The 19,882-nt window shown below is 42.3% G+C and overlaps 1 long non-coding RNA gene across 1 annotated transcript; it reads right to left on the bottom strand.

Annotated features, from left to right (window-relative positions):
• Window positions 1-11,880: 11,880 nt before the first annotated feature.
• On the bottom strand, window positions 11,881-15,449 carry LOC144409443 (uncharacterized). The gene is made up of 3 exons (XR_013467884.1): window positions 14,917-15,449; window positions 12,495-12,537; window positions 11,881-12,359 (listed from the first exon to the last, which is right to left on the bottom strand). It is a non-coding gene; the product is annotated as an uncharacterized LOC144409443 (long non-coding RNA).
• Window positions 15,450-19,882: the final 4,433 nt, after the last annotated feature.

Raw genomic sequence — 19,882 nt, 5'->3', positions numbered from 1 at the left:
GGATCAGGTTGATTGGGGACTCTAAATCGTCTGTAGGTGTATGAACGTTTGTCTGTGTTTAGCCCTGCGATTGGCTGGTGACCAGGCCAGGGTGAACCACGTCCGTTGTCTGAAGTTGGCTGGGATAGACTCCGGGCAGTTGGCAGATGGATGGATGGATCCTGTTGAAGCGACTCACTGCTCACACTTATTTAATCAAAATAATCATTTTAATCATTTTTAACTCAAAATGGTATCTCGAGACAAGCATTGTTTGTGGACTGTTTATTGTGAACATGACTAAGTTGGGAGCCATTTATCACATTTTCAAAAATGAAAAAATGCTGATGGGGTCCTTTTTTCTGACGGTTTCTCGGGCTTTTATGTGAAATCTTTTACATGCTTTAATTTAAGAAACAAAAAAATGTTTTTTCTCATACGGTCTAGCTGAATATTTCAATAGAAATCTTTGCTGAGTGGCCTCCCCTCATTCCCCCCTCATGCCGCCGTCCATCACACACACTCCCACACTCCAAAAAGCCGAGTCCGCTCTGATTTGTCAGCGCTGTCACTTGTCTCCACAGCGTCCCTGCGGCTGGGTACTCACTTCATTTGTCTGATACTTTAACAGAAAAATTACACCTAAAAGACTACTGGAATCTCATTTTCTACTGTACAGGATTTTATAATAATTATTGTATGAAGTAATTAAATCAAATACCTTTTTAGGTTGGCATTTTTCATCTTTGGTCTTTTGGAGGCTTTATACTGTGATGAAGACCCTGTAGTAAATATTTAAACATTAGATGAAGATGATCGATGAACTAAAATAAATAAACAAACAAACATGCAGTGTTTGTAGTCAATATGTGTTTTTTTCCTGCAGTGGCGTGCACTGTCTTAGTTTGTGTCAATGTAAAAAGGGTTGACAAAGGACTATAAACTATAGTAAAAGGGTTGTCAACAAAGACACCTGCAAACAATCAGTCCCAGCTTTCCTGATTGACCTCGAGGTCCGGTGTGGACAACATTTACCTTTCTAAACTTACCCTTTAATGTAATTACAAGTGTTCATCCGCCGATGCATTTGTCTTGTTTCTTACTGGTGCTTCTTTTCAATGCAAACTAACGGCACTAAATGGTGATTGAAATATGGTTGCAGCATGTCTCGGAAACCACTTAATGTCAACATGTCAAAGGTATCACAGGGGAACTAAGTCCAAAACTACTGGACTGTCAAATCATAAACGCCATGGGGGAAGAGATTTCTCAGGGATCTGCAGGCGATGAAAAGAATCAGCAGAGGTTTTGACAGGGATTTCATTTGGCATCGCTCATGTCTCCAAATTAATCCCACCGCAAAATTATGGTTTCCTTTCATCCCCCAAGTCCCATTTCCATGGTTATAGTGTGTGGGAATGTCTGGTAGCGAGGGATGTTCGTAAAGAAAAGAAAATAGAGACACGTTCTTTGATATAAAAATCTAATCTTAACAAAGAGAAAAATCGAAAATCTATCTGAGGTTTTATTGTTTTATGCAAATAGGGGGAAGCAAGAGAAAGAGATTCAGCGCCTGCCTCATAATTAAGCTACAAGTTAAGACATTTCAATTACTCCTGTTTCTTTCTATCTCTGTTGAAGCTGCAGGGAAACAGAAAATTGCAAAAGCACAGGGAGGTTGAGTGAAGCACATTTTGACTTTGGCATTGATCCTTCCCAGAACAAGGTCGAGTTTCACCTCAATTTATATGGATCCTCATTCATGTAAACCTGCTTTGAGTCATAACTTTTATGTAATTGGTTGTGAACAGCAGTTTTGGACCCACGTAGGATTCTTCTGGTTTCATCACACTGTAAATGTTGCTATTGGTGTCTATTTTACCCATGAAAAGTATTACAAGCTTTCAGTATTCAGATCCTTAAATTGAAACCTCCTTCTAGAACTAATTGCAGCAAAATGAACTCACACCATATCTGAAGATTCTTCTTTGTTCTGGCAACGAAAACAGCTAGTTAGGTTTACTAACTTATTTGCTTACTAAGTTTGTGGAGGACTAACTTTGTTTCAGGCGATACAATGAATGAATTGAGTGTTGTTTGGGTTAAAACCCTTCACACGGGTGGAGGAGGAATCCACCTCTCACACCTGTGTGGTCTTTCCCTCTTGTTCACGATTGTACCACATTACAAAGGATGATTTTTCGTACAAATGTACGACGAGACCACCCTTGGGGACAAGGTGGGTTTCGCTTGACTTGACTTGTGATCTCCACCATTTCCCAATAATCTCAAACAGATATTTTTTTACAATTCAGGATTTGTGTGCAGGATTGTTGCAGATGAAAAGAATTGTCTATACGCTAGCCAAAAAGCTTGTCACGCCGTTTGAGCTGCATTTCATATTTATAGAGACACACCAACTACTCATTAGGAATTAATACAGTTTTTTAAGTTGTAAGCAAAATTCTGTGTTTTCTTTGCAAATTGTTGTTATTTGTGCGTTCGGATCGGCATCACACCACGACACTGACGTCACACTGTTTGCCGATATGCATACATGCACACACACTTCCTGCATGCAGTCTGCAGTCTGAGTAAAGACTACGAGGGAGGGGCAAGAAGATATTGAATGACAAATGGAAAAGGACAGAAAAAGGGAGGGACAAGTGTTTGTGTGTCTGTGAGACAAAGAGGCCGTGATGCACACCAATGATATCATTACACCCCCCAACCATGTTTACTGCCCAGCTAGTTTCCCCTCGCCTCCGATGCCTCACCCCGACCTCCGCCATTCATCCATTTGCTTTGATCCCTTTGTTTCCACCATCTCTCCTTTTTATACCCCCCCCCCCCCCACCCGCCCCCTCTGCTGAAATGCAAACAGCACAATGAGGCTAATTTTGGTGTATTTACCCAAAGTCCCAAGCTCTGCTGTGGGTAATTCTACTCTCGCCGTGCTATCTGTACGGGAGAGTGTGTGTGGGAGAGTGGGTGGCGCCCCCCCCCACCACCCACCCCTACCACCCACCCCCCCTCAGTGGAGCCGCTCTTTTTTTCTGTGGCATTGAACTTGACCCCCCGCGCCCCCTCTATAATGAATGAATTGAAAACATCTCCCTTTGGAATGCTGTGTGTGTGTGTGTGTGTGTGTGTGGAGAGAAGAGGCCGCAGCCCAGTATCGCCGCCTCGGCGAGTGTGTGTGTGTGTGTGTGTGTGCGTGTGTGAGTGTGTGCGTGTGTGTGTGTGTGTGTGTTGGTGTGTGTGCTCTCCCCGAACAAATAAAGACCAAGTGTCCCTCTACTGTACAGCTTACCTGTAAATATACTCAGCACACACACACACACACAGGAGAGGTGTGCACACAATGTGTTCTTAAACAAACGTGTGTGTTTAGGGTCAGAGGTGAAGAGACAGAATAGCAGAAAAACATCTGGAATTCAGCAAATAAGACATTATGATAAAAATGGTCGGCATGCTCCATTTAAAGTGCACTAATTCTTCAGAGACAAGTATGGAGGATTTTATGCCGTCTAGTGTAGCGTGTAGTCTAACTGAAGAAGACTTGTATACAGCTTGAGCTCATGTTTACAGAGTTTACTGACGGAATAAATGAAGAGAAGTGGACTCATTTTCAGACTGGTATACAGTAGGACTTCTTTTGGTTTCTTATATTTATGGGAGGTAGAATACTACAGTCCTCTTACTGTGATATATACGTGCATGTGTGTGTGTGTATCACGTGTGGCCCAAAACGTCCAGTGAACCTGACACAGCGTGACGCTGAGCTGTGTTTGATCTTAATCCTGATCTTCCATCCGTTGATGCTGTCAACATCCATCACACGCACATGCCAGGGGGAGGGGCTAGTTACAGCGCTCTCGTGAATGACAAACAGGGCTAGAAAGGAGGACAGGTATGGGTAGAGCTATCTCACATCCCCCACATAACCTCGCCCCATGCTGCCCTCGCCCTCCTCCTCCTCCTGCAAATCCCCCCCACATGTTTATGCATGGCACCCTGTTTCATATGTATTGGTCGCATCATTCCCCCTGTTGTCACGGGAACTGATGACACAGGCTGCATTAAGAATGATGACCCACCTACAGATTACTGTGCTGTTTGTAGTCACACACACACACACACACACATTCGCTCAGTGACTGATGCTGAAACATTTCCTCGTGGGACCTGATGACACCAGCAAGGGAAAACAAGCCAACTCCACTCTAAGCTTAACCAGTAAACCTGAGCCACAGATGCTGCATGGCGCATTAAGGCACGACCACAACATTGTTTTATTACTGCAGAATGTGGAGATGTAAGAAAACTGAGAGCTGCAATATTCAAAACGTTCAGAATAGGGATGTTTAAGCTTCATTTTGAACTGTTCAATAGTTTTATCTTAATTCAAATGCATTTTTTTCTCTTTTTATTCAATAATAGGCCAGTTAGAACCAAATAAGGGAGTATCTGTCCTTAATACAATTTATAATACGGGTAGATGAAATCCAGCGTTCTGATTGGTTGAGAGTGAGTCCCGGGGTGCATTATTCAGCAGTGATGTGCAGTTGCTGTTCACATTGACCCGAGCGGTCTGTATCCCTGCGCACAAGTAGCAGTTAGATTTTGCGCGACCGTTAGTTTACATTGTAGCTGTTAGCTTTGTGGCGATCGCCGGAAATGCCACAAATGATCGGTTTGATCGGTTTGATCGGTTCGATCGGTTTGATCGGTTTGGGGCAATGAGAGCTTTCACAACCAGACAATTAAGGTGGACGTCATGAGCGATGTGGATGGATGAGATGCTGTGAGATCCTCCAAAGAGACCCAATGCTGTTTAGGTGCACGTATGGGACTATTTTTCTCACACTACTGAAATGAGATTTGGTGATTACAATTACTTTGCAGCTGTATAATTAATTATATGTATAATAAAGTGATTACCACATCCTTTCAGTGGAAAGGAAGCATTCAAATTATTTGTAAAGTAGAAATTCTAAAATTCACATGTGTTACATAACACAAGACACTTCTTTCTTTACAGGTGTGTAGTTTATAGTTCATATAGCTGTGTTGTATTTGGTAAATTAATCAAATTTGTCATTGGAGTGAAAGATTTTAATATTTAATGTAATTACAGATGTCAAAAAATCTATTGAAGTAAAAATAGATTGTATTTTTAATTGCAGTGAAGAAAAGAACAGTTGCAAAAAATGTGAGTAAAGCCAAAGTACCTGGAAACTGCTGTACAACACTTTCTGCACTTCTGATTATGTTTCACCAACCATGACCACGAGTTTAGTTTACACATTTTATTTTCAGTTGTACAGTAAATACAGTGAATTCACCATCCTTCATATGGATTTAATTGAATTCATCATCAGTTAATTATGAAAATTCCAATAAAACATGTTGAATGTAATTCTATGAGGAAACTCATTTAAAAGTAAAATGTAAACTAGATGTGACATCATGTGACAAAACTTAGCGATCAAACAATCAACAATTGTTTAATCAGACACTCGATACTGATGCCTCCATGTGACCTCAATATGGAAAGAAGATTGTTTATTTCTATATCAATAATTGATAGGCCTCTTGTTAATCTGTTTACCCACAACATCGGATCAAACGTTGTGCAGGAGCAGAGCTTTTCCTCGCTGACACCACAGTGCCGGACACCCAGGCCCCACTGCCGGAGACCCAGGCCCCGCTGCCGGAGACCCAGGCCCCGCTGCCGAAGACCCGCCGGAGACCCAGGCCCCACTGCCGGAGACCCAGGCCCCGCTGCCGGAGACCCAGGCCCCGCTGCCGAAGACCCGCCGGAGACCCAGGCCCCGCTGCCGGACGCCCAGGCCCCGCTGCCGGAGACCCAGGCCCCGCTGCCGAAGACCCAGGCCCCACTGCCGGACACCCAGGCCCCACTGCCGAAGACCCAGGCCCCGCTGCCGAAGACCCAGGCCCCGCTGTCGGACCCCCAGGCCCTGCTGCCGGAGAGGACAGAACCCATTATATGATGGGTTTCTTTAGGGAATCTGGTGACAAATAATAATATGGGTTATTGTTATGGTTCTACACCGAGCAAAAGTAATAAAGGTTGAAACATTGAGAGAACGACTCAGACATTAACTTCCTGTTTGTTTGCTTCCGGCCGTGGCAGCAGAATGATGGCGGTGGGCGACGCTGTGATTACGGCCGAGTAAGATGCTGAATAAAATTGACAGTTGATCGTTGGTAGCATTGTTTATGAGATCCGGGGTCGTGTGTGTGTGTCTGTGCTCTGGATAGAGCGGTCCACAGAGATGCCTTCTTTGTTTTTTTCAGCGACACAGACATGAAACAGAGGTGGGCAGAGAGGAAAAAAAGCCCCCCTCGTTCTGTGTGTCTCTCTGTCGTCGTGCGCCACACTTTCTGTCACTCGCCCGTATAATGAAGTTTTTCCTCCTTCACTCTTTTGTAGTCAAAGTGAGAGACACCACTGATCCATCCTTTTTTCCCGTTACCTTTCTTCTTCCCATTTCAAAGATGCGCCTGTCGGAATAAGGGAATACATAATGTATATCACAGACGAGGGATGGGAAAAAAAACAAGACAATATGAATAATTAATAAGCCGCAATGCATATGTATAAACATTTCCATATCAAATAAATATCATATCTAGTTGTATGACTGTATTTCTATTTTATGCTTTGAATACTCAATTAGACATAGGTACGTCTGATCGTTTGCTGAGGGGCCGTCTCCTATGGTGTCCTGATCAAATGGCAGTGGGCTCAGAGAGGGGGAACAATTCTAATCAGAACTTAAGGAGATTCTCACAAGTTCAAAGCAGATCTGATGTTTCCTGCTTCAAGAGCAGGTTGTGCTATAGAACTCCCTGCTAAAAATATATAAACTATTCAGTCAAGTGGGAACAACTTTAAACAAGTTCAACCTGGATTTCTTGAATCGAGACACTAAAAAATAAAACTGACAAAACATTTTATGAAGTAAGAATCGTGTTGTAATGTAATAAAAAATCTCACGTTTTTGTTTTAGTTCCACAACAGCACAGCAAACCACATACAGCCACCCACCTAAAACCCAATGTGTTGCATTTTATTTGATTGTCTGTGTTACGTGTCAGGCTGGGGCACGGACCCTCCTGCCTGTGGATTTCTCTCTTGGCTTGGTCCCTCTGTCTCTCTTTTCAGGAGCAACGCTGGCGATCGACTGGGCGGAAGAAGGCAGCTCTGTTTGAATGAATGTCCGAACCAGGTGAGTCCGGGGTACCCTGCACAGTGCTGCCTACAGCTGTCTAGAAACACCAGATTATTGGTCGATGCCTCTGCTGTATTTTGTTAACAAAGAAAATGAGATGAGTGTGCATAGCCATTTGGGGTTTTTTGGTTTCTAGAAGTGGGTAGTCAGGCCTATTTTGTTATGTTCATTTCTTTTGTTTGGCTCCCCCACTTTGATAATAAGAAATTGTGTGAATCCGTTGAGTAACTTTCTCCAACTGACTGACCTGTGTTTGCCCCCCCTCCCCTCCCAATGCCACCTAGACAACCCCAAAAGGGGACGTAACAGTGTGGTTCCACCTCCATAAATGAAACATTAGAAGATTAAATTGAAATCAATCCAACGTTGGGTTGACAAATGCACCTTTTATTCAATTCCATGATCTTCATGTCAGCTACTGCAGAAACAGATGAAAAGTGACCAGGGGCCACTGACTGTACCACTGCACACTTTGGTCTTTCTCTCCCTCTGTCTTCACCTAATCTTAGCCTTGATTGACCCTTCAATCTTTTACATTTTTTTGCAGAAAGTCCGACTTTCTCAACAACCCTTATGTACTCTTTCTCTTTCTAAAAGTTTTTCTCCCTCTTTGTTTAAATCTGTAACCTCACACCTATCCCTCTTTGGCTCTCCATCAAGGCGCTCACAGAAACCTACATTGGCCCAATGCCCGTACACACATTTGGACCAGGCTGCATGCTTCTTGTGTCTGGGGCTGTTTAGTGCGTGTGTGTGTGTGTGTGTGTGTGTGTGTGCGCGCACGCTAGTTGCAAAGAGTGCTACAACCCTGCCTTCTGCTGGCCATTGAGAAGAACTAGAGGTCACACACACACACACACGCAACATCAGTGTCAGTTATCCTGTAATTAGGATAGATCATTTTGATTGATTGTTACATCGTGGTTTTACATGGTAGCAACGTGCTGCGAAGCCAACGTGGATGGGAAAATACAAAAAACAAGTTTTTTGCTATCAAAATCCCTGCTGTATTTGTATTAGTAGTTACTGTCAGACATGGTCAGAGATGGTCTTCTCCTTCTCTATATGATGACTTTTCAACCGTTAAATAATTTTCCTACGTTGGGAGTATGTCGGTATTTAATGTATTGGTCCGGTCTACTCATCTTTGAGAATTAAATTGTTATTGCCAGCTTACCTCTGTTCTTTTTATAATAAAAAAATGAAACTTTAAAAATAGAATATTATTTTTATTGGTTTAGTTGGTGTTTTGTTGTGGCTCTGCCAGCTCTGCAGTGCAGGCTAAGGGTGTGCAGGAAGCAGGACATTTCTCACAGTGTAAAAAGTGTCCAGAGAGTCAAATATTAGCAGTGAAAACACTGCTTTGCTCGAGTTTCAGCTCCATGCAACGGTCTTTGCTGTCATCCAACCGTTACCTTGCCTGCACAACGAATGCCTGTAGAAATGAATGCAACCCAGTTCCTTAAGAGCACGGCAATAGCCTAATTGTGTTCCGATCTTCAGGGTTATCTACCTGACTATCCTTCAGTTCCCCACAGCATCAAATATAAGCAAATTGCCCTTTTCAATCAAATAGAGAAACAATAATGTGTTGTGTTTCAAGCACGTTCCAGATTCACGTTGGATTATTTAATGCTAAACTTTGGTTTGGGACTTCAATAAATCCTTTCTTGAGTTGATTTTTACCTGACGTGTTAAATATTCAAAGTGTTCTAAATGAATAACAACATTAATTCATTTAGACATTTAGACATTGGTTTTTACATCAATATAAGCTTTTTGACCACAGACTGCATGAAGTACCATAAAGTACTGCTAGGTACCGGTAGCGAATCCAGGCTACCTATTGATACCTTCATCGGTCCAATATGAACAATACCAAACCCTGATATTTAGTACCGAAAAGCAGCGATGAAAAACGGTGTGTCTGGTTAGTATGCGTTTAAAAAGACTGGAATCCTGAGCTGTTTTTATGGTGTGAATACTTTGTTGTTTACAGAACTTGGATGATGTTAGACGTTTGCACTACGAAGTGTTTTTAATGCCATCAAACTAATATTCTTATTAATTCAGCTACTGAATCTAGCAGTTGCTGAACGCTCATGTTTGCATCATTCTTGGTGGAACTCTGGATGACAGCGATGATGCAAAATCCTAGCGAAATGCTAATTAACCTGGAGCACTCGCACATCAATCACATACAGTAAAATGCAAACCTTTTGACAGTCAAATCAGTATTATATCATAATTTTCACAAAAGCTTTTAACAACCTGATAACCAACAATCTATTTTTTCTTAATTTTCCTTAGGTGTAAAAGATTAGATTTATACAACTGCCATTGTGTGAAGAATCATCTGCATCTGTTGATCTATTATCCCTTTCTTCATTTCTCTTTTCAGAGAAAAAGTGAAAAAGAGATAAAGTAGTGGGGCACAAGAAAGATGAGGTAAATAAAGAAAGTGATTATGTGATGAAAGACGGAGCAGAGCGATAAATATAGCATGTGAGGAGAGAAGAGCCCTGATGAGACCTGGCTCTGGAGATGTCATTGTTAATTACCACCCTCTCACCCACCTGCACCACACACACACACACACACACACACACACACAGAGTGCATATGAATACATACTTGTGTAAGTCCGCACTCACATGGCCAAACACACACATGTGGGACCAAAATAATATGCGAACATGCAGAAAAGTCGACTTACTGTTGTATTTCATGAGAGGTAAAATGGTCATGTTTGTGAACTTATTTTACCCGTAGTGAATAGAAAGGCCACAATATCGTCTGGCATGCATCTACATCCAACGCACAACGTATGTGTACCGTTTGGAACAGCTTCTGGAACACTGCTTTGACTATGATCAATAAAGGTGCTTCACAGGGCGTCATAGCAACAGCAAAGAGGTGCACACAGATCTGCCTAACAAACGTATAAACAGGCCACTCTTCTACTTATATCATTTCTTTTATTCAAGGTATGTGCTGCCTAGTTGCATACAAACGTTTCATAAACTGTTCATCGTTTTTGCTCTTTTAAACAACTAGTACTAGTAGAAAATATTATTTAAATAAAACAACCGACAATTACTACTGGCAGTTTGGTTTTATGAGTTGCTGTCATCATCCGTTTTGATGAACAGCTGGTTGCTGAGTAACCTTATTTCATATTTAGCAAAGTATGTTTGATAACTAACCCATATAAAGACACAAAACCTTTTTATAACTCTCCCACTTGTTTCGGCAGATTTCTTGAGCAATACGAGTTGCAGTCTTACACACTTTCTCTGCTGCCACTTCAATTATTTAAACCAAAGGTAAACAGTCAAGGAGTTCAGCAAAACAACAAAAAATGTTAAAACCAACAAGGCAACATTGCAAGAAAATAGAATTAAAGTTGGACTCGGTGTAAAGCTATTTTAGTAAATCATAATGATCATTTCATACCGGAAGCTCGCTGTCAAATGGAGAATATGTCAGTTTAAATGAATCGACTCCTCCGAGTCATGTTAATACTCATATTCCTTCAGGCACAAGCCGAGGAGGTGGAGTAGCAGCTATTTTTGACTAGCCTTTTAATAAGACTAGACTAAATTATAACTCATTTGAACCCACCCTTGCTCCAGAGGTGTTCTCTAACAATAGACCCATCTATAATCTTCCTTTCCTCTCTAAGACCCTTGAGAAAGCAGTCACAAATCAGTTATGTTACTACATAACTATGGTTTACTTTAAGATTTCTTTGTCAGAATTTAGAGTTCATCATAGCACAAAAACAGCACTAGTGAAAATTTACAAAGCTCTTCTACTTGGGAGGTTTTGTCTCCTTTCCTATCTTGCTGGACGTCAGTGCCGTGTTTGAAACCATTGGTCCTTGCATCGTGTTGCAAAGACTAGAATAATTAATTGGTATTAAAGGAACCGCAGCTGGTCGTATTCATCGGAATCCATTTCAGTTTGTTTCTAAACGGTGAAACCTCAACAAATACCAATGTTGGTCACGGAGTTCCACAAGGCTCTGTGCTTAGAAGTATTTGATTTAACAATTAAATGCTTCCTTTAGGCAATGTTATCAGAAAATACTGCATAACGTTCACTGTTATGCAGCTGATACTCAATTGTCTATCTATCAGCCAGACGAGACCAGCACGATGCTGTGAAGAGTTTTGGCATCTGATGAGCATTGACATGGATTTATCATTTACTTCCTGGATTTCACTCGTGCCTCAAACAAGGCTTTCTTCTCGAGTCCCTTTAGTTTCAATCACAAAGGGGCCCTAAAACAGCTATAATTTAATCATTGGGCAAATTCAAAACATAGGCCACATAAATAAATCCCTCTATTTGCTTTCCTTGAGCGTTCCTTTCCTTCACTTGCACATTCACAACCGCACACAATTCAGAGCCTATTAGCCACATTAGCTAAGCCCCTGCCCCGTCATTTAAACAACCCTGAAGAAACCCAGCCAAGCCGTAGGCCTTTCTCAAGCTGTGAATGGAATAGCTTTGCAATTTGTCCTCAGAGAAAACAGCATTTTGATTTCATCGAAAGACAAATGGTTACCATTAGAAGTGAGTGGAATAATTGGGAGGAGGTGGTTTGTGCGTGTGTGTTTGGCATCTTCAGGAATCCGGAATCAGGAACGTTTATTATCAAAATATGTTAGACATACAAGGAATTTGACTTGGCAGTTGGTGCGTGACAACAAGAAAGATAAGACAACATAGTGCAAGATGAAAAAAAACAAAAAGTCAGCGAACAGAAAGTAACAAGTGTATGTGCATGTGGAGTGTGACCAGTGGACAGGGATGACAGTGTTAGTCAGTGGGGGACCGGGCTCTGTTGCTGAACAAACCGTTTGTGTGGCAAGAGGTCTTGGTCCTGATGGACCTCAGCCTCCTGCCAGATAGCAAGGGCACACACAGGTTTTGTCCGGGTTGAGAGGGGTTGGCAACAATTTTTTTAGCTCGCTTCAGGGTCCTGGAAGAGCTGGTCCTTGGCTGTGGCTGCAGCGTACCAGACGGTGATGGAGGAGCAGAGGATGGACTCCATGATGGCCGTGTAGAAGTGCACCATCATCCGGGATCGACCGAGTCTGGCTGTCTGTGCTGTTTTGGCAGAAAACAGAAAGAAGTGGCATTTGATGCCAAAAGATCGGATGTGGCAAATTTAGAGACGGTTCTAGAGGTACTTGACCCGATAAGTGACCTAACGGATGGACTCAGTGGAGAAAAGGTACCCACGCTGTCTTCTGTACTGCCTCTGAAATGGAAGTCATTTTCCTGTCTGTTGAAGAGGGATGGAGAACGCGTCATTGCAGGTGCCATGAAAGACCAAATGCAATCAGACTTTGACTCCAGATATGAAGACACACAGCTGAACATTGTCCTTCATACTGTAACATATCTGGATCCTAGGTTCAAAGACACTTTTGTTGCAATGGAGGAAGAAGTGAAGGAACATATTTTTCAAAAACTTGTGAGGCCTCAATACAGCCAGTGGAAAAGGTCCGAACAGGAGAGCAGCATTCGCATCAAGTAGAAGATGAAGGAGGGACAAAAAAAAGAGGAAAACTATCAACTGTCAACCATCAAATTTGAAAAGAAGGGGTCAGAAGAGGCTAGTGACTATGACCCCTTGCAACCAGCTGACGAACTAAGTGAATTCTTGCAGTACAAACACAAGGAAACAAGTGCCACTGAAGGTCCTTTGACCTGGTTGAAGATCCACTCAGCCACTCTGACAAATCTGGCTTGTTTTGCCTCACAGTACTTGTCCATTCCTGCCACAAGCTGTGCATCAGAAAGAGTGTTTAGCACATCGGGCATTATCTGCAGTCCTAGGCATTCCAGGCTGAGTGAAGAGCACGTCGACATGGTTGTTATTTTGGCAAAGAACCTTTAACTGGCAAAAGAACTGTCCAGATAATGAGACATTGCACATTATCGTCATGGCTATTATAATTTTTAGAACATGTTCAGTTGCTAACAGGACCATCACAAAATACATTTCAGTTAATTTATTGAGTTAGTGTTTCTAGTGGTGTAAAAATAGTTCAGTTGTAATACGTGCATAAACAAGTGCAATAGTTGCAACAAGTGTGAATATTCAAAATTCTACCAGACAGACTAAGGATTGGCATGTGTGTATCGGTGCAAAGGTATGTGGTGTTATGTTTTTCATTGTTGTTTTCCAATAAAGGGGAGAAATTGCCAATCAATTACGAGTCCATCTTTAGTTTTTTTCACCTCAAACACACATCTGTAAATTATGTAATAGATACTTATGGAAATGACTATGTAGTCATATAGTCTGATAAGGACAAAAGGCCTACATACCGACCATGTTGTTTTCATTAATACCTTGCTGTGGGCATATACTAATATGAATGCCATTTGTTAAGTGTTCAAAAAGATGGACAGGAACAAACTGGTAAAAAGGGGAACCTTACAGATATTTTATTTATTACTATCATAGATAAATATTCCAGTATCGTATCGGGTATCATCATATTTTGGCAGGTATAGTATCAAAGTCATAATTTTGGTATTGTGAGAACCCTAATCCTAACAAACAATAGCCACGTGTACATAAAGTAATTTCAATCCAGAGAGACTTTAAATATTTATGCCTGTTTATAATAAAGTATACAGTGCAAGGTTGTTTGGGGCTTGGACTCCATCCTGCCATAGGATAGACCAGGGCCTGGGATGCCGAGCCGAGGTGACCCATACCCCCTTTGGTGGTGGTAGAGAATAAATTGCTCTAATCTTCTGATGTGCCAGGTTCTGCTGTAGATTGGGGGTGTTGGGGGTGGTCGCGGGTCGCCTTTGGTGCGTCCTCCAATGACAACTTACAACAACAGAGAGGAGAACAGTTTTTAACACGTGCTGGCATCCACGACTGGTTGGTTGGTACTACCTGACCCCGCCCCCAACCAGGTGTCCGCGCACCCACAGGGAGAGAGGAGGCCACCGGTGAACGGCACAGCTTGTCCAGTCTTCCTTTCGCCGAAGCTCCATATTGTCGATATGATTCACATTTGCATGCATAAACAACACACACAGAGGGAAATGTGCTGACTGAGTTTCCAGTGTCAGTGTCCACCCATTTCCTCTTTAATCTCACAGCAGACATGTTCAACCTGAGGAAGATATTAGTCTTGTATGTTATTATTAATCTTTATCATAAAAAGAAAATTGCAACATACAATAAATACATCACAAAGTGTTGTAGAGCAGCCTCGGCCTTCTTGACAATGTGAGTATATGCCAGTATGAAATAAATCTGACAGTTTGGTATGGAAGGATATTTACCACATGCAGTTAGGCAGAGGACTGTGGAACCTATTGTCATATAATGGTTCCGATAAAAACAGGGTTTTTTTTGGGGGGGCGTTCTGATCAATTTGGGTTCCACCACCACCCGGTTAATGGAATACGGCCTTCAAACTGAACAACACAACAAAGTTCCCCTTGAAACCCCAAAATGAAATTGCAATTTGGTGCCATCTGCTGTTTGAAAGACAAGTCATAGACAGAACTAATGGAAGTATGAACTTTCTAATATTTACACGTGCATACCACGGGAGGCAAGACAAACACCACAATGACCTTGCACATGAATTAGATATATAAAATGATAACGATTGCTGGTGTTTCTCACCGTAGAAGTTCTGCTGCTAGAGTGCGGTCCCATGTTATGTTCCCTGGAAACGGAGCACTGCACAGTGTCTTTTTCGTAGTGGATTCTCATTATATGGAAGGAGCTCCTGTTCGCCCATCGCTGCCAAATCTGCCCCTTTCCCATCTCCTCTTCACAAGGACAGGGGACCGAGGCAGTGGTGTTTGTGGGGTGGCGTTGTTGGGGGAGAAATCCTAGGCTCCGGCCGGGAGATCCAAGGGGAAATTAGCCGGCACTTAGCTGCACACATGCACACCAGGCCCAGCTGGGAGACGAAGCCTCAGATCCAAGCATGGTGGACATGAAAGAGACACAAGCGCTGCTGCCGAAGGGAGGAGAGTCTCTCTCTCTCTCATTCTTTCCAGCTCTCTTTCTTTCTCTCTCTCTCCCTCTTAATCTCGTATTTGCTCTTCGTCCTCATCTTTCATTCTCTCTTCCTCCCCTGCTATCTTACTTTCGCTCCTCTGAGGAGGTTCTCAAGAATGCATGTGTGTGTCCGCAAAAAAGGCTCGTCCTATTTCTCTGTTTTTCAAAAGCGTCTGTGTACTGTTGTCTTCATATTTATTTATATATTTTTTAACAAAATGTCCAAGAAACATCAAACAAGGGGTGAAGCGGGAGATGCTCGGAGGGGGCGCGAAGAAGAAAAGTACATCGCATGGTGAACAGACTCTTCAAAGGGGCCACATTGTAGCCCTTTGACTAACGTCCTGGGGACATAGCTTCACTCTGACACAAACACACACTCATAGGTCCCCTATGAGTCAGGGGTCACAGCATTTACAAGGCACTTTGTGTACAGTAGCATCAAAACACTCCCCCAGCAAAGGAAAAGCAAAGTGCAGGGAGAGCTGAGAGGCATGTGATTAGACAAATAATAGATATTAATAATACAGCATTTTCATTAAATCGTCTAATAGGCACTATTTTGTACTGTCTATGTATACTTAGATATATATACTATTTCGAAGAGATAAAAACACATTTTTCATGCATACAAGATGATGCATTTGAAGCACTGACAAAGCATTCCCAAGCCTTTGTGATGAATCAAGCTTAAAAAGCAGGACTATACATTTAAAAAAGCCACTTCATACTAGTATTTGGGGTTTCTGCTAGAACATGCTTACATGCTTTAATGTCCTAAAATCCTGATGTTATTTGAAAGGCTTCGTTTGTCCGCTGGCCGCTTTAAGGACCTCCTCCTGGAACATCCCGTCTGCTTCTGCTCAGCCGAAGGTAGCTCTCAGGCTGTGGGTGGAGATACTCCAGTGGGGGCTGTATATCCTAATGAGCCTGTATGCGACGTAGGAAGGGGAGCAAGATCTGCATCATTTGAAGGGGTGAATGATAACATGTAGTGATAAAGAGCTTCGAGAAGGACCGAAGACTATAAAAGTGATTTAAGTACCAATTTACTTTTCATCTACCTAAAACTGAGAGCTTGACCACCTATTTTTGCTGAAGAATCTGAATCTTCATAAGTGATTGAGGAGGTTTAGGGTTAGAATATTATTCTCCTTTCCAATCGGTTTCCAAAGGATCTTAATCATTATTTTAAACCAGTTTAAATAAGTCAACTGTTAGAATCAGCTCAACGTTGCCTATAACACCACATTTGAAGCCGCTTCTTGTGTATTCTTTCGATCAGCCTGTAATGTGTACGTGTGTGTGGTTTTCTTTACTCCCCCCCCCCCTCTGTCTCTGCGTGCCGACGGCCCAGCAGTAATTCTGTGTTTATCAACTCTTTATTATGGCCCCTCGCATCATCATTTACAATGGTAGCATCTGCTCATTGCCTAGCCCGAGCATGGGGCAAATTGCTTTTACAGGGAAACAGCCAGCATGGACACACACACACAGATACACACACAGCAGCCACTGTGCACAAATCAAGACGCTGAGGCCCAGCCCATTTACAGCGGTTGTTAACTTTCCTGGCTTATTCGCACGCAAACACTTCACTTCTTCAGGATCAAATGATTAGTCTGGCCACTGTTGGCAAATCAGAGGAATGAGTCCCAAATCCAGAAAGGGAGACGTTTTTGATTTCCTCATAACATCTACCTGATACCGGAGTGTGGAAAACAAAGATCACATGTGGCCTCTCTAGTCTGATTTCTTTCATCTGTCGTCGGCCTAATTTAGCCGCTGCTGCGAAGTGGGAGAAGCAGTGGGAAAGCAGAAAAATGGCAAGACGTCCTCTCTTTGTTGTTTGCATTTAACACGTTAACGTTCCCTAAGTGACGGCAACCAAGAGATGGAGAAGGGGGGCATGTGGGGAGGGGAGGAACCCAGTAGTGGGGGGGAAGAAGAAATGAACAGAGCGCTTGTTATGGACCATCCGTCCAATTATGGAAAGCTCCTCATCCCTGTCCTGTTGTGATGTGGAATTGGAGGGCAGATGTTTTTGTGTAATCGGCGCCACAACAGAAAGTAAAACTGGATTGGAAGAAATCAGGTATCACTTAATAAAAAGCTATTTCATTAAAAAAGGACCTGTGCTACCTGTTGTAAGCTGCCAGATGCACTTTGGTTATTTTATTATTCCTTGGAATGTTTCCCATTCATAAAGAGACACCAGTCAAGACAATTGGCAGCCACTATCAATTACCAGCAGCATTGCTAGTTGTGATGTTACTTCTAGTTAAAACCATATTGCTTCCCCCCCCCCCCATCTAAGCCCCTTTATTGGACAGTATTTTTCATTCCTCCATTGTCTGCCAATTCCAGCTGCTTTCCCATCCATCTCTTTCTCCACAAGGCAGCAGAATCCGCTTCACGTTGGCTTTGATTGTGCACGGAAACAACTGTTGTCCATTTGCTTGGCACAGTGGTTAATGTAATGATCATTTATGAATTTTAAGATATAACATGTAGAACCCACATATGGCTTTCTGTTTCAATTCTAATTGAGCATTTGGCTCATCTAGCCAGGTGTTAGAGGGTGGGGGTAGAGTGTGTTGGTTGAGGTACACTAGGGCCAGTTTGACAGAGACTTCAGCCACCAGCTGACCTCTAATCTACTTAACTTGTACGTATGAGCGTTGACTTGACATGACGTTTGAGCTGAGAGGGGGAGAGAAAGCAAGACCCTCAGCCTTGTTGCTCGTTTAGAAAAATGAAACTTTCCAGAAAATGTGTCTGTTTGAGTTTATAGTTGAAGACATTAAGTGTCAAGCATGACCTCTCCGTATTACGCACTGCTGTATTACTCTAGAAATCACTTTTAACAAGTCATTTAGAAATGGGCTTTGATGGACTTTCTCCAACAGAAACACATTTCCACTGTTGGAAACACTGTCCCCTAAAATGACCATAAAATGTATAACATAGTTTTACTATGCTACTTGTGGACAACTCCACATTAATCCTCATTTAATGAATTTGCATGGAATACTTTAGCGGCTCTTATGTGTGTTTTTTATTCTCCTGCAGTGATGTAAGCTCGAGCTGCCAGAACGGATAGTGTGCTCGTCGCTGTCACTCAGTGTGACACCTTGACATTCCTCCTTTGCTGGTGTTTAAGTGTGTGTGCGTGTGTGTACGTGTGTGTGAGCTGTTGGATGGAGGGGGAGCGAAGGGTCGGGTGAAAGATCTTTGACATTCATGGTTGCACACGTGCGCGCACACATGCCTGCCGGCTACGATTGTCATGACCCATCAGTCTTTACCGCGCGCACACACACACACACACACACACACACACACACACACACAGCATGTTAAAAGGCTGTATGGGCCTACATTCACAAAGTGGCATTCCAGCAGTTTCCTTCTCCCCTGTATGACAGGTTATCAGCGCCACAGGTTGATATCCGATCACAGTGCCCACGATGCCCGATTTACACTGCAGCATTAAAGTGTTGTGACCTCTCCGTAGTAAATACGGCGACTCGTAGAAGATAGAGACTCTGCGTGCTGGATATTGGGTTTGATATTCCCCCCAAATCTGAATATCAAGACATTTAAAACACATCATTTTTATGATCAGACATCGTGGACTTGATGTTCGTCCGTAGCTCATTTCGGACAGTAGTGAGGCACAATTAAGGTTCTTAATAGTTGTATATTGTTCATTGTAGCAAGCCATGAAAACTACTGAGTGATTACTTGGTTGTTTTTATTTAAACAGCACAGCTTACAGACACAAGTGATATTTGCAAGGCAGTCCGTTGTGCCAACGGCTCTAAAATAGCATAGTGCAATATGGCCAAGAAATAGAAGCTTGTGTTTATTGGGGGGGTGGGGACAATTCATCTATTTTTGGAAATCTTTATCACAACTGAAACCTATTTTAAAGGGATTTGTGCATGAAACAGTTAAATAAGGATAATACAAATAATTATACCAACTGCAATGCTGTAGATCAGATAATATTAGATTAGTAAAGATTTTGTCCTTTCTTTGCCCTTGATGCCTTTGATGTTGACACCAGGATTCATTTTATTTTCAGAATTTACCAAATTAACATTGTGCTGTATTGAAGAAGACTTGGAATTACAGATTGAGACCATAAACTTATACTTACAATGGTTTCTGAAGTATTACGTCAAAACAAAACTAAAGTAAATTTCTGATAGACGTCTATATAATGTAACTTCTAACTTCTCTTACTGGACTGCAAGTAGTAAAGAGACCAAAGGTCACACAGACGACAAATAGCACATATATTCGGCTGATGATAAAATATGATGAGAAGTAGAACAAAGACTCACTTTGAATGGCTGCTCTCTCTCATGCTGAATGTCAGTCATATGCTGCCAGTCAGTATCTGTTTCAGCTTTGAATGTCCTCCAGTTCCCATCATGCTTCTCTCTGAGACAACACACACACACACACACACACACACACTAAAAGGTGGGAATGTCCACACACCATCACAAGCCGAGACGCAGACCTTCTTCGAAAATGTGTGTGTGTGTGTGTGTGTGTGTGTGTGATTGTA

Source organism: Gasterosteus aculeatus, chromosome 6, assembly GCF_964276395.1.
Source record: "Gasterosteus aculeatus chromosome 6, fGasAcu3.hap1.1, whole genome shotgun sequence".
Classification (NCBI taxonomy): domain Eukaryota; kingdom Metazoa; phylum Chordata; class Actinopteri; order Perciformes; family Gasterosteidae; genus Gasterosteus; species Gasterosteus aculeatus.
Note: the sequence above shows the minus strand (reverse complement) of the source record. Positions and strands in the feature narration are given on the sequence as shown.